We start from the raw sequence: 13,627 nt of genomic DNA, 5'->3' as shown, positions 1-13,627 counted from the left end.
ATTTTTTTGGACATGTAGAATAATAATTCTCAAATATTTAAAATTAGAATTCAAAGCACTTAACAACTGATACTCATAACATTCATTAAATGGCACTACTGTCACTTTTTATAGTTGCTAAAAATAAGGGAGAAAAATCTATTCTGATTTTCAGAAATAAAACTAAAAAATTCTGGAAATAATGAGTTCAAATTTACGTGGCTTAAGTTAGCTCTAAAACAGAATAATTTACCAGGTTCTTTATCTTTCATCATCTACTGAAAGACTTTAAGAGGTTCAGAATCTGTTATAACATAGAAATGAGGCAAAATGGTTTTGCTAAAAGAATCACTGAAAGTACACCAATTGTTTCCATTATGAAAGGAAACCTCACCCAATTCAAAGTAAAAAAAAAAAAAAAAATGCCAATCTTATTGGGTCTTACTACTGGCAGAAGACGGGTTATCTTAAGACCAAACACATAATAACCACTCTCGATATATATAGACCAATTTCCCAGAAACCTTCCAGAAATGACAACCAATTTCTCTAGTTCCTAGGGAGATGTCTTGACATACACCCAATGTCCACTGGGGTTTTCTACCCCCTCCTTCTACCTCCCAGTAATGTCTATCAGAATTAAATATCTTAGGACCCAGGACAGCAGAGCAGAGATCAAATCTCCTTGGGTTATAACCAACATTTTGTTTTGTTCTTCCATTTTGAATAGTTTTTCTATCCTCTGGGACAATAAGCTGAGGACACACTGTGTCAAGATCTAAAGTCACCTCTGTCTGAAATTGCTGTATAATTCTATCCAAGCCAGAATACTATGGAGAAAGTCTAAAACCACGTTTCTTTAATGAAGAGAGTTCATGGTATTTTAGGTTTTGATATCTTTGGGATACTCTTAACTCACGTCAGTAATGCCAGGTCTGACATACATAATGCTCTGTATTTCCTTCAGTAAATGTTTTAATGTGGAAATATAATATGGAAAAGTTACAAGGTTTTCAGTAAGTTTTGTTAAAATGTCCAACTCTTGGGGCTGGGGATGTGGCTCAAGTGGTAGCATGCTGGCCTGGCATGCGCGAGGCACTGGGTTCGATCCTCAGCACCATATAAAAATAAATAAAGATATTGTGTCCACCTAAAAAAACAAAAAAATAAATATTTTTTAAAAAATGTTCAACTCTTCATCTTAAGCAGACTTTCTTGCTCATTCTGTAAAAAGAGTCCAATTTGCTCAAATTCAGAATTTATTTCTTCTTTCCTAAATCCTACCTTCTTTCTCAGCTCCAGGGATTTGTTGCCTTGCAGAATTATTACATTTTCAGCTCATTCCTTTTTCTTCAAGGGCTTGAATTTTTCTGGAATCTTTCTGTGGTAAAAGGCATTTCTTAATGGGGCAAATGTAGTGCCTCCAATGTTCAATAGAGAAACTGCATTGGGTAAATAAAACCTGCAGGTCCTTCACACAGAAAAGGGTCAGAAATTGATTGTGTTTTTCACTTAGAGAATTTTCTTCCTGCCTCTTCCTCTTGCTCTTTCTAATCTGAAGTAGCTTAGCAATTTCAGTCAAATTACAGAGCTGAGGGTTCCTCCTGAAGTTCCTTTGTGGAAGGCAAAATCAGCAGCCAGGGCAGGGGATGGCATCATTTAGATCCTTCCAGGACATACTAAGGCAGTGGAAACAGAAGCTGTGCCCACAATTAATGGTCACTGGGTCTTTCAAGTCATCCAGACAGATGGGACAACTACACTCCCCTTGGAGGTCTGCCAGGGCGGTCACAAACTCCACTGAGCTATGAGTAAAGGTGGTGCGTAAAGAAAACACTCCCTTGGCAAGCCTGCCTCCCTAGAGCTCAGGTCTCAGTATAAAGTGGATAACCAGCTGTAAGGTTCACTGGCCTGGCATGTTGGTGACTGTCCCTGAAGTCTTGTTTAGTCCTCTGCACTTCAGTGCAAAAGAAGAATTTAAAGCTATAGCTATATCACAGATGAGCTCAGCAGCTATAGACCTACTGGACCAATCATTTCTTTACAATGCAGAGACCTACCACTAGAGCCAATCATGAGGACAACTAATGACCTGCAGCAGGTAGAACAGTGGCTCAGGCCTGAGGCCATGTAGCACCCTCCAGTTATATACACTTTTATTTTTTGTTTCATGCCTGAGTCAAAATAAGAGTGTTTGGCAAGAGGAAAAGTAAAGTTCCTTGAATGTTCTGACCTCTATGGTTGGATCAAATCTATCCTGTTGACACAATTTGGAAATAAGAAAAGGTGAAAATACAGGTTTCACTTTCCCCTAAGCAAAAAACATTCTTGTTTTTGGCTTCCCAACATCCATTTAGGCATTTTCCTTTTGAGAAATTAACTGCATGTAGTCTTAATGTGAGAATTAAGATTGGACAGCCTAGAACACCAGCTAAATTAATTAGATGCTTTCTGGTGGGATTTTGTATGTTATGAGCAACACAAGGACAGGGGACACTGATAGCAATGGGGTGGCACCCGGATGTGGCTATACCATGATGAAGCAGTAGCTGTGGAGCAGCTTATTGCTTTTGGGCTCTGGTGACTTTGGGTTCTGCCCATTTCCAAGCCTTCCAAGCCCCTCCCTGTAGGTTCTATAAGCCTGGATATCCTTTCAATAAATTTCCTTTATTTCAATTTTCCAATTAGTTTCCAATGTGTAATATGAACTATAATGCATTCTGCTGTCATATATAACAAATTAGAATAAAAAACAAACAAACCTAACTAAATATCAGGATAAATCAACTCCTTCAATCAACAAGAAAATACTGAGTATTTATTTCCTAACCAAATCTCTAACTGAAATAAAATAATGATTACTACTGGTCACTGACTGTAGCTCAGAATTAGAAAACAACTCAACTATTACTTCTTTTGAGAAGAACTTTATTAGCTTATCTTGAAGTCACAGCTAGACACATTCCTTCCTGTCTGTCTGGTTTATATTCATAATAGTAAGTCAACCAGAGATAGGATATTTCTAGTAAAATCCATTAAGTTCACTGAGGAATAATTTCAGTAGTTTTAAAAATCCAATGGTAAAACATTTATTTTTACGTAGGTGAGTATCTAAATAAGAAAGAAGTATTGTATACATTCAGTAAAAATTTACTAAGTGGTTATTGTGAATAAAGCATGTATAGATGATGAGAAGATGTTGTCTTTCATCATTTTGTACTTTGAATTATTTAGCATATTGATGCTTATGTATTGAGTTCCTGCCCTCATGAAGCTTATGTTCTTATTAAAGAGACAGGACTGGGAAGATAAAAACAATAATAGTAAGTTGCAGTGCATATGAAGATAAGGAACTGAGGTAGTGACAAACAGTGGGACCCACCTGGTACAGTAATCAGGAAAGATGCCCCAAAGGCATGACCGACATGCTGAGACCTGGAGGTCATGAGGCTGCTGTACAAAGATCAAGGAGCAGCCCATCCTGGTTTCACTAAGTTGTGGGTCTTTGGGTGACTGATTTTCTCTCTCTGTGCCTTTATTTCCCCATCTGAAGCACATGGAGAGGAATACCACCTATTCATACAATTGCTCTGAGGATTATGTGTGCTAATTTTGTAAAAGTACTTAGAACAGTGCATGGCACATAGAATGAGCAAAATAAATATTAGTCATCATTATTACTACATTATTATTATTCCAGAAAGAGGAACAAGCATGGGCAGAAGCCTGAGGCAGGAAAGACATTTAGCATATTAATTAAACTAAAATAAGATTAGTGTGGCTAGAGCAGAGTGGGCAAAGAGATAAGTGGCACAAAATGAGGCTAGGCACAGACAGGATCATCATGCAGGGCTTTCAGATTCATAGTAAAGAGTTGGATTTTGGTTTTTGTTTTGTTTTGTTTCGTTTTGTTTTGTTTCACCCTAAGTGGAATGGAAAAATCAATGAAGAATTTAAGCAGGAAATCGATGTTATTGGATTTGCTTTGAGGTTATGGCTTCATCTGCTATGGGGAGAATGTTTGCAGAGGAGCAGGAATGGCAATGGAGGGACAAGCTAGGAGGGTGTTGGACTTCTCAAGGTGACAGATGGTGGTTGCTTGGGCCAAGGTAGAAGGAGTGGAGAAGAAATGAGTAATTTCAAGATATATTTTGGAGATAGACTTGTTGTTATTTGTGACTTTGTTGAGCTTGGATAAAGGTGGGGAAAGGGGAAAGATGAAGGCAGGGCTGCTATATATAGTTGTACAGGATGTTTACTGCTTAAGTGTGCCTAACAGACAAGGGCAAGTGGGAGCCAAAACCTAACTTAGACTTGGCTCACCAAGTCATGCCTCTGACATGGGGCTATAGCCACTTATGTGAGGTGTAATTTGTATAAAGGCAAATTTATATAGGCCGGTTTCACAAAATAAATTACTTACTTTCTTATTCTTGAAAGAGTTTGAATTAGATCAGCTTTACCTCTTCCTTAAAGTTTTGACAGAATTCACTGGTAAAGTTAACTGGACCTGGATTTTTCTTTGTGAAAAATATTTTGAAAATGGGTTTATTTTCTGTCATAGGTATAAGATTCAGTTCCTTCCTTCTGGACCCCTTTTCTACTTCCTGGTTTTCATGAGACAAGCAAATTTTCTCTGCCATGCCAAACTTTAGCCATGAAGTCCCTGCCTTGTAAAAAGCCAACCGTGGACTAAAACCTCTGTAACCAAAAGCCAGAATAACGTTTTCCTCTTTAAGGTGTTTTTCTCAGGTATTTTGTCTCAGGAATGGGAAGCTGACTCACATAATGGCACATGTGAAGAAAAGGAATTTATGTATGTTAATTATCTCAATTAAAGTGTTACTATATTTATATATAATACATATATATATATATATATAGAGAGAGAGAGAGAGAGAGAGAAAGATGGACTTGTATAACCAGTAGAGGTAACAGTAAAGTTTACATAACATTTGCATACGTCAAGTCTTCCAATAATTGTTTCCTTGACTTTTGTAAATTATAACGTCCTTTATATCATGTAGTGCTGTAACTTGAATATGTCCTCCAGAGTATGTGTGTTGGAAATTTAATTCCCAAATTCTTATATTATTGGTATTTGGAGATGAAGGTAACTAGAATTAAATGAGGTCATGAGAACAGGATCACCATGATGGCATGAGTGGAAGAGGAAGAGAGATCTGAGCTACCACACTTGCTCTGTCTTGCCATGTCTCACCATGTTACCATGCAAAGAGAAGGCCTTGTTCAGATGCCCATACAATGCTCCTGGACTTTCCAGTCTCCAGAACCATGAGCCAAATAGACTTCTATTCTCCAGAAATTACTCAGTCTCAAACATTGTGTTATAACAACAGAAAATGGACTAAGACATACAGCTTTGACAAAGTAACCATATTAATAATATTGCTGGAAATGTTAGAATCATTAATATTATTTAATTAAAACTTTCAAGTTTTAAATGATGACCATTGCTAGTCTCCAAAGAATATTGGTACATGTTTTATCCATAGAAACCAAACCAATCTAAGAAAAGTAGGTCATAGAACACAATCCAACCCAAACTTGGCATCAGATGACCCAATGTTCCTTTCTTCACATAATCACAATGTTCTAATCAGCCTACAAGTCTGACCTTTCAGGCAGTGGGTAGTCTATTATTACTTAGTGGCTGCTGAATCCAGAGTCAACATTTTGGAAGCTAAAGAATGCCCATCTTCTTTCAAAATCTTTTGGCTTACAAAAAGCTGAGCCCAGCTAAAAGCTCTTGCCAACATTTAGTTATTTCATGCATATGAACTAAACAACAAACAGGATAAAATTAGCTGAGAATGAAAAAATAGAGTAATATATTTATTTTCTAATATGTTAAATATATTAAAACACATTAAATGTATTAAAACATTTTAAAAGAAATTACTGTGAAGCATTTTAGTCTTAAGAAAGCATAGAAAAGATTTTCTTATTTCTCAAAATATGCTATTCTTTCTTTTTTCTAATAGATACTAAACAAAAAAATGAACTGAAATTAGAAAATGTTAAATTATTAAAATTCAAGTTACAATATGCCTTCTATTGACATGCTGTCCTTGAGATACATTTTTTTACTTCTCAGAGTTACATAGCCCATAAACTGGAAAGTTAAAGAAACTGTGATTTTAATTTAACAACTTTTGAAAAAGTATATGTTTTTGTTGTAAGAAATTAGTTGAGCATAATTTCCTTTCTAAAGCGAGTGATTATTCATTTATATTAGCAATACATAAATGTTCATTCTAGTATTTAATTTATTTTTTTCTAAGATTTTACTCACCTTTCTATAACATCCAAAGTTTCTTTATTAACCAAAAGAATTGTAGAAAAATAAAATAGTGAGAGATGCATTAAAGACAAATGTGAGAATCTTAGGAAAGGTGATTTAAAGTTTTAAAAATACATTTAACTCTAAACTAATAAAATTCCATTTTTACTGAAGAATGGGTAGCTTCTATATGAAAATTTATTTAGTATAGAAATAAATTGCCTCTTTAAACTATTTTAGATTCACAATTCTAAAATATTTCACAAGGACAACTGTATTCATAAGAATGTAATAGTCCCTGGAATTAGAATTAAAAAAAAATAAGGACTTAACATTGATGATGGAAACCAAAATGACAAATATAATTTTAGAATTAGTCATCTATATTTTTAAAATAACCTTTGCTCTAAGAGGTGAAAATACTGCAATAAAATGTGAAGGTGAAAAAATTACTTATTAAATATTCATTACTAAACCTCAAGACATTGATGCCTCCATGCAGCCAATGATCCTGAGAAAATCTTAAAATAATAAGCAAAATCTTGGCAACTCTTAACAGATAAGAATTTGTACATCTATTTTATAAAGGGTTCTACAAATTAGTAAGAAAACATCATGGAATTGGCAGTTCACCAAAGTGTAAATACAAAATAAGCACATGGAATAATGCTGAACTTCACCAGCTAAAAAATGCACATTAAAATAAATATTTTTAATCAATTAAAAATATTTAAAAGACTAATAACAGGAACTGTTGGACAGCTCCTGGGCATGGGTTTGTCACCTACTACAGTGTCGGTGGAATTACAAATTTGTATATACCCCTGGAAGATAGTTGGGTTTTTTCCTATTAAAATATAAGAAGTACACATTTTATAACCCAGTCACCCCACTTCTAAGAATGCATTCTCAAGATATAGTACACAGGACTGTGAACACAAAATAGAGGATTCTCATTACAGCATTGTTTAGTAATAGCAAAACTTAGGAATGACTTAAATATCTATTGATGAGTGAATGTTAAATCAATAAAGACACAGACATCAACTAGGATACTACTGTAGCCCTTAAAATAGGCAGACAGGGTTCCAATGTTCTGGTAATATTCTTCTGAACCTGAGAAGTGGATGTATAGCTGTTTACCATGTCTCTAAATGCATAATTATATATATATATATATATATATATATATATATAATGTGTTATTTTTTAAAAAATGAGAATAAAGTAAGGCTAAATATGTTCACATATATATATGTTCATATATATCAACTTATATATAAATATGACATATATATAGCCTATACTAGGATATATATCCTATATTATATTGATATAGTAAGAGCAAAAACACATTAGATGGCCATTATGCATGGCATAATTCCAATTTTACAAGAAAAGAGTTCTATGTATATATACAGACATAAAGAATTAGGGAACATATGCAGCAAACCTCTATAGAATGGATTATAAGAGTGCTTATAGAAGGAATGGGGTAGGAGTAGGGAGGAGAGTAGGGAAAGAGGGGGAAAGGGGACTGAAATGAAGTAAATCAAATTCCATGCACGTATGATTTTGTTAAAATGAACATAACTTTTATGTATAACTCTAATGATCAAATCAAAAAACAAGGAGCAAGGTGACATGGAAGAGATTTAATAACATACATATCATTTAATATTTTTAATGATATGTATGTTTTTTACTTTTGTATGTGTGTTTCATTTGACTAAGAAATTAAACAAAAGCTTGCACAGGACACTTGAGAAAGCAAAACAAATTTAAGGAAAGAGATTAAATTTGACCACATTCCAATAAATATTTATTCAATAGTTGAAGTGAATTATACAGTTAATTGGTGATAAGCAGGTATTCATTGAGCACATAATATAGAATTGTCCCATATGTTTGGTGAAGGATGGTTTATAGAAAAGTTTAAGACACTGTAGTTATCCCTGCTTTTGTTACATTGTAGTTAGAAAAATAAAACTTTGTATGAAGATGTGAATTTGGTGTCAACATACCTTATATATAATCAGAGATATGATAAATTATGGTATAATGGTGTATTAAGAATTGTAATGTTGGGCTGGGATTGTGGCTCAGCAGTAGAGTGCTCGCTTAACACGGGCGGGACCCAGGTTCGATTCTCAGCACCACATAAAAATAAAGGCATTGTGTTGTGTCCATCTACAGAAAAGATTCATTCTCTCTCTCTCTCTCTGTCTCCCCCTTAAAAAAAATGTAATGCAAAAATAAATTAATTAATTAAAAAAACTTTTTTCAAATATAGTTTAAAATTTTTATATAATATTTAAAGTAATAATTCTAAATTCAATGAGAAATTAGAGTAATTTTGAATTTTTCCCTAAATTTTGTTATTTTAAAAAACAGTCTTATTTAAATTCTAGGCATGGTTCTTCTAACTGCTCTGCATGTACTAATTAATTTATCAATGTTATAAAATTAATGTTTTATTTCTACTTCTGAAAAGCACATGGAAACATTTTTGAAAAATGCAGAACATTGCAAAATATTTTGATTGCATAACTTTAGTTACTGCCTCCCTCTCCATAAGTCAAAACTATTTGCTTTGATAATACAGTGTGCTACACTAAATGTCACAAAGACAAGCTCTCTTTTAAAGGAAATAGCTATAATTTTGAGAAACTGATTAGAATGAACTGCTACTTGTTTTCTCAAAGAGTCTATCATAAATTGACCCTTCAAATATGTTTATACATTTCAGTGCAAAGAGTCATGGAGCAAATTAAGTCATGAGTAATCTAAGATTTATTCTGTGTTCACAGATAAGATTTTGAGAGTAAATGAAATTCTGCAGGTTTTGTATAGGTCAATAAATAAAAAGTCTATTTTTAAAATAGAAACTTTTAAACACTTCTAGAGAAAAACAACATTATATACAAGAAATTTTTTTAAATGAGTATTGTAAGATATCTAAGAAAAATATAAAATAACAGTTCAAGCTAGTGTGATGGTGCACACCTGTAATCCAAGCAACTTGGGAGGCTGGGGCAGGAGGATCCAAGTTTGAGGTCTCTTCAATTTAATGAGGCCTTAAGCAACTTAGTGAGATCCTGTCTCAAAATAAAAAGTAAAAAGAGCTAGGGATGTGGCTCAGTGGTAAAGTGCCCCTGAGTTTAATCCCCAGTGCAAAAAAAAAAAAAAAATCAGAAAAGGGAGAAAGTGTTGAGATATGAAATAATTGCTGGAGCTTATGTGCTTATGGTAGAACTCAACTGAACCTACAAAGGAAGGGAAAGAATTAAGGAGTCATAAAAGAGGGTATTTTACTTTTTTATAAACAAAACAAATATAACTATGATATTATTTTACCTGTACTTTTGTGATCCTGTAATCTGTACACGTGGAAAAATGAGAATTCATACCCTATTTGAATCAAATGTATGGTATGTCAAGATCATTGTATTGTCTTGAGCAACTAATTAAAAAAAAAAAGAAAAGTCATCACTATTGTGGAAGTTCATGTTGAAAAAGGGTGCTATACTACTCAATAGGAAGGTCTTTTTAAAATAATGATAATGTTTAAAATTTTGTTCTGCATTAAATCTATTCAATTAAATGATGTGAATGTCTTCCTTTGCAATTGTCTTATGCATTAATTATTCACCACTGTTCCTCTGACTTTTATTATAAGAGTCCAAACAAGAGTATGAATCAAGTGATTTCTAATTATCATGTATACCTTCTCCCAGTAAGAAGTGAATAAATCATTGATTGGTCAAATATTATACAAAAACATTCAGGACTTTTGCATTTGAAAACTTCACTATAGTCAGGCTATAGTGGCAGGGAAATACAAAAGTGAAAACACTAGGAATTTGGACTCCCAAATATATAGTGGGATGTAGAAAAAGAACAGAGGCAATAATAAGCTACAACTCTCAATTTCTTTAAATGTAAATTCTTCTACCAGGGAAATACATTTAAAGAAAGCACTTTATGCTGTCAAAGAGGGAGAAGGAAGTTGCATAAGAATCAACTATTAAGGCAAGTTTCAAGCTAGAGATGAAATTAATGATGAAATGGCAAGGAAGTAATTTAAGAATATTTAATTTCAAAAAATAAAGCAACAATTTTGTTATCCTTAATAAACTCCCTAGACCTTATCTATGTCTATCCAGAAACTTTCTACAAATACTTAAGTTTTCAGAGATTCTTAAAAGAACTCCCAACCTTCTCACTCCATGGGGGAGAAAAGAACGGGTGTATGTCACACTGTGAGGAGGAGAGGGCAGAGCCGGGGTGGTAGTGCCAAGAGATTGTGTTCTGGTCCCGAAAGAAATGCTGGGAAGAAATCCAAACTTTCAGTCATCAACATTCAGTCCCTTTGCCACACAAGTAAAAAGGAATAAAATGCACAGTAAAGGAAAAGCAAGAAAGAAAGAAAGAGGAAACTATCAGCGACCCCACCCCCACCCCCCGCAAAAGGTTTCTTTTATAAGTGGGTTGGAGAAGAGGTCATGGCTAGTTCCTTTATATACAGATTATCCTTTTGATGATCTAAGGCTACAGAAAGAAATATTGAGCAATAACCTACAACATTCATATAGGAAATGGAGGAAAATATTGTTTATGAAGTTTGTTCATATTTGGGTTCCTCAGGAAACTGAATAATACTGAAATTTGAGTGCACTGGGGCATGAACCCAATGCAAAGTGCAACTAGCAGTTTTAGATTCAGCTAGCCAGGATACTCAAGTCAGCCACTGGGATTTTTCTATGTGCAGATTTTTTCAATCAAGCTTTTACTGTTTCAGTCAGTGAATGAACTGCTTGATTGTTTGAAGACTGAAAGTCATACATTATTATCCATCAGCTATTTCAACACTATAGGTATTAAAACAATGATCTCATTAAACTCCAGAATGTTTTAAGGCAGAAAAATTCTTTATCTACTCTTCCTTCCAAAATCATCTTCTTGTAGGCAGAGGTGAATGTTACCTTATTGAATAAACAATAAATTTTCTTCATGCTTATGCTATTATCTCAGTTGTACATATGTAGGTGTGAAAAAGACATTCTATATTCTACAATGGGGATGGGGAAATATTTATCAAATTTGGTGAATAAAATGTCAAATAATATACTTTATGATGAGGCTTTTAAAGATTTGTGAAGGATTTAATACAGAGCATAAAAAATTGCATAATGGTAAAGTAGTCCATTGTCTAGTTGGGTTACCTTGCAGAGGTAACACCTGACACGTGATTTTGTCCTTTATGAGCCTACATTAAGTTGCAAGAAACTAGCTGAGATTAACATCCTGAACAAAAACAGAACTGAATGAAAAAATCAAGCTATCATTGACTCTATTCTATCTTGTTACCTATCTGTTAGTGTATTCGTGCAGGCACTTACAAAGAATATTGGATGTAGAATCTGAATTGAAACTTCTCCAGCCCTTTTTTTACCTTATCTAATAAATAGGGAGTAACACCACATATGATCTCTTTGGTAGGGTCTAGTTATTTATGGCAAGTAACAAGCTTCCAGAGACTTTCTGAAAAATGTCTAATTTAAAGGACGGGGGGTCTAGCTCAGAGATAGAGTGTTTTCCTGGCACGTACAAGGCCCTGGGTTCAATCCCCAGCATCAAAAAAAAAAAAAAAAAATCAAGACTGACTCAAGATCTGTATTAGTTAAGATTAGGTTTGGTTTGGCAGCAAATGACAGAAAGCCTTCTAAAACAATAGCTTAAAGAAGAGGAAAGTTTATTTTAGTCTAATAGAACATACAGGAAATGGTTCATAACTAGCTAATGCTCCATGTTCTCAGGAACCTAGACTCTGTACATCTTGATGACCTGTACTCTAAGGCTTTGACTTTACAGACCCAACATGGCAGCATCACATTCCAGAGAAGAATAGCAAAAGGATAAGAGATCAAGGGAGAAGGAAAACACACCTCACCACCTCCTGTGAAAACCTGCCGCAAGACATTTCCACTTACATGCTGTTGGTCATGCCTGGCTGCAAGTTGGAAATGCTATGTCAATTGCAAATGGTCACAAATCTATGGTCCTACTACCATGGAAACAACCAGATTCTGCCACTTGACATGTAATTTAATTATTTTAAAGTTAAGACATTTTTTTCTTAAGTGGGTGGGAAAAGAATGGACTGGGAAATATGCCAGGAAAAGTAAAATGAAGCTGCTGTGTGAGTATTTAATCACCATTTTTTTATTTTTGAAAATTAGTGAACTCAAGACTTCCAGTTTCCAATTTCACATGTAAGGAGCTTAGAAGTCAACTTTGTGTTCTAACAAGTAAAAATCTGAATAAACTTAAAAATCAACAACTTTCCTTGGGTCATTAAGAGAGAGAGGTCACAGGGCAAACTGCTATCCCCAAAGTTGGGAGAGAAAGAAAAGGAGATATAGAGAATCATGATACATATCAGAGCAGAAATATTCATAGGAACTAGCGCTAGGACAGAAAAACATAAATTGTAACTGAAAAATTTTGCAAGCTAGGCATGAATAGTTCTGAGAATTTAAAAATCTGGGGAATTTAGTCATAAAGGGATCCCCATGTTTTTATGAATTTTATCATCAAGAGTTTGACTACATTATTGAGTAAATATTAGTGAAAAATCCATTCAAGTTTCTAAGAGGAGGAGAGGAAAAGAAATCATTTTGGTACATACCAAAGTACTCTGTTCTTCTTAACAAGATCTGCCCTCAGAAGAAATTGTCTAACCAAAGCCTAATCTAGAACCTAACTGATCTGGGGGAAGGAAAATACTCAATATTATTGTGTCTGCTCTAGCCATCCTATCCCACCTAAGGTGGAGTGGGGGACTGAGAAACATTTGTGATATTCCCAATCCCCAGGAATAGATTTCCTCAAACACTGAGATATAATCATAAGACCATACTATACTCCCCCTTCCCCAACAGCTTACCACCACATTACTAAAGGCATATTTACAATAGTACTTCCTTTTACCCTGTATGTCATGGCCAGCTATTAAGAAAAAAATAACAGGGCATGTTAACTTTTTAGTTACCAAAACAAAATAATGGGGATGATTGCTTATGAAGAAGCTTTTGTTTTATTTAGCTCATAGTTCCAGAGGTTCAAAGGCATAGTGCCTGCTCTCAGCTCTGTTGAGGTACCTCTCAGCTACATCACACTGTAATACATAACAATGGCAGCAGCACATGTGGAAGCAAACAATCAATATTGCCAATTAGAAAGTCAGACTGAAGGGGACCAGGATTTTATATCAACTTGCTCTTGTGTAAACTTACTCCAGGAGTTCAGTATTCCCTTCCGAGGGGAGTTGCTCCAATGATC

The 13,627-nt window shown here is 34.4% G+C and overlaps 1 pseudogene; it reads right to left on the bottom strand.

The window, feature by feature from the left end:
* Positions 1-254: 254 nt before the first annotated feature.
* The window catches only part of LOC143404249 (tripartite motif-containing protein 60-like), a 51,004-nt pseudogene continuing 37,631 nt past the window's right edge, over positions 255-13,627 (bottom strand).

Source organism: Callospermophilus lateralis, chromosome 7, assembly GCF_048772815.1.
Source record: "Callospermophilus lateralis isolate mCalLat2 chromosome 7, mCalLat2.hap1, whole genome shotgun sequence".
NCBI lineage: Eukaryota > Metazoa > Chordata > Mammalia > Rodentia > Sciuridae > Callospermophilus > Callospermophilus lateralis.
Note: the sequence above shows the minus strand (reverse complement) of the source record. Positions and strands in the feature narration are given on the sequence as shown.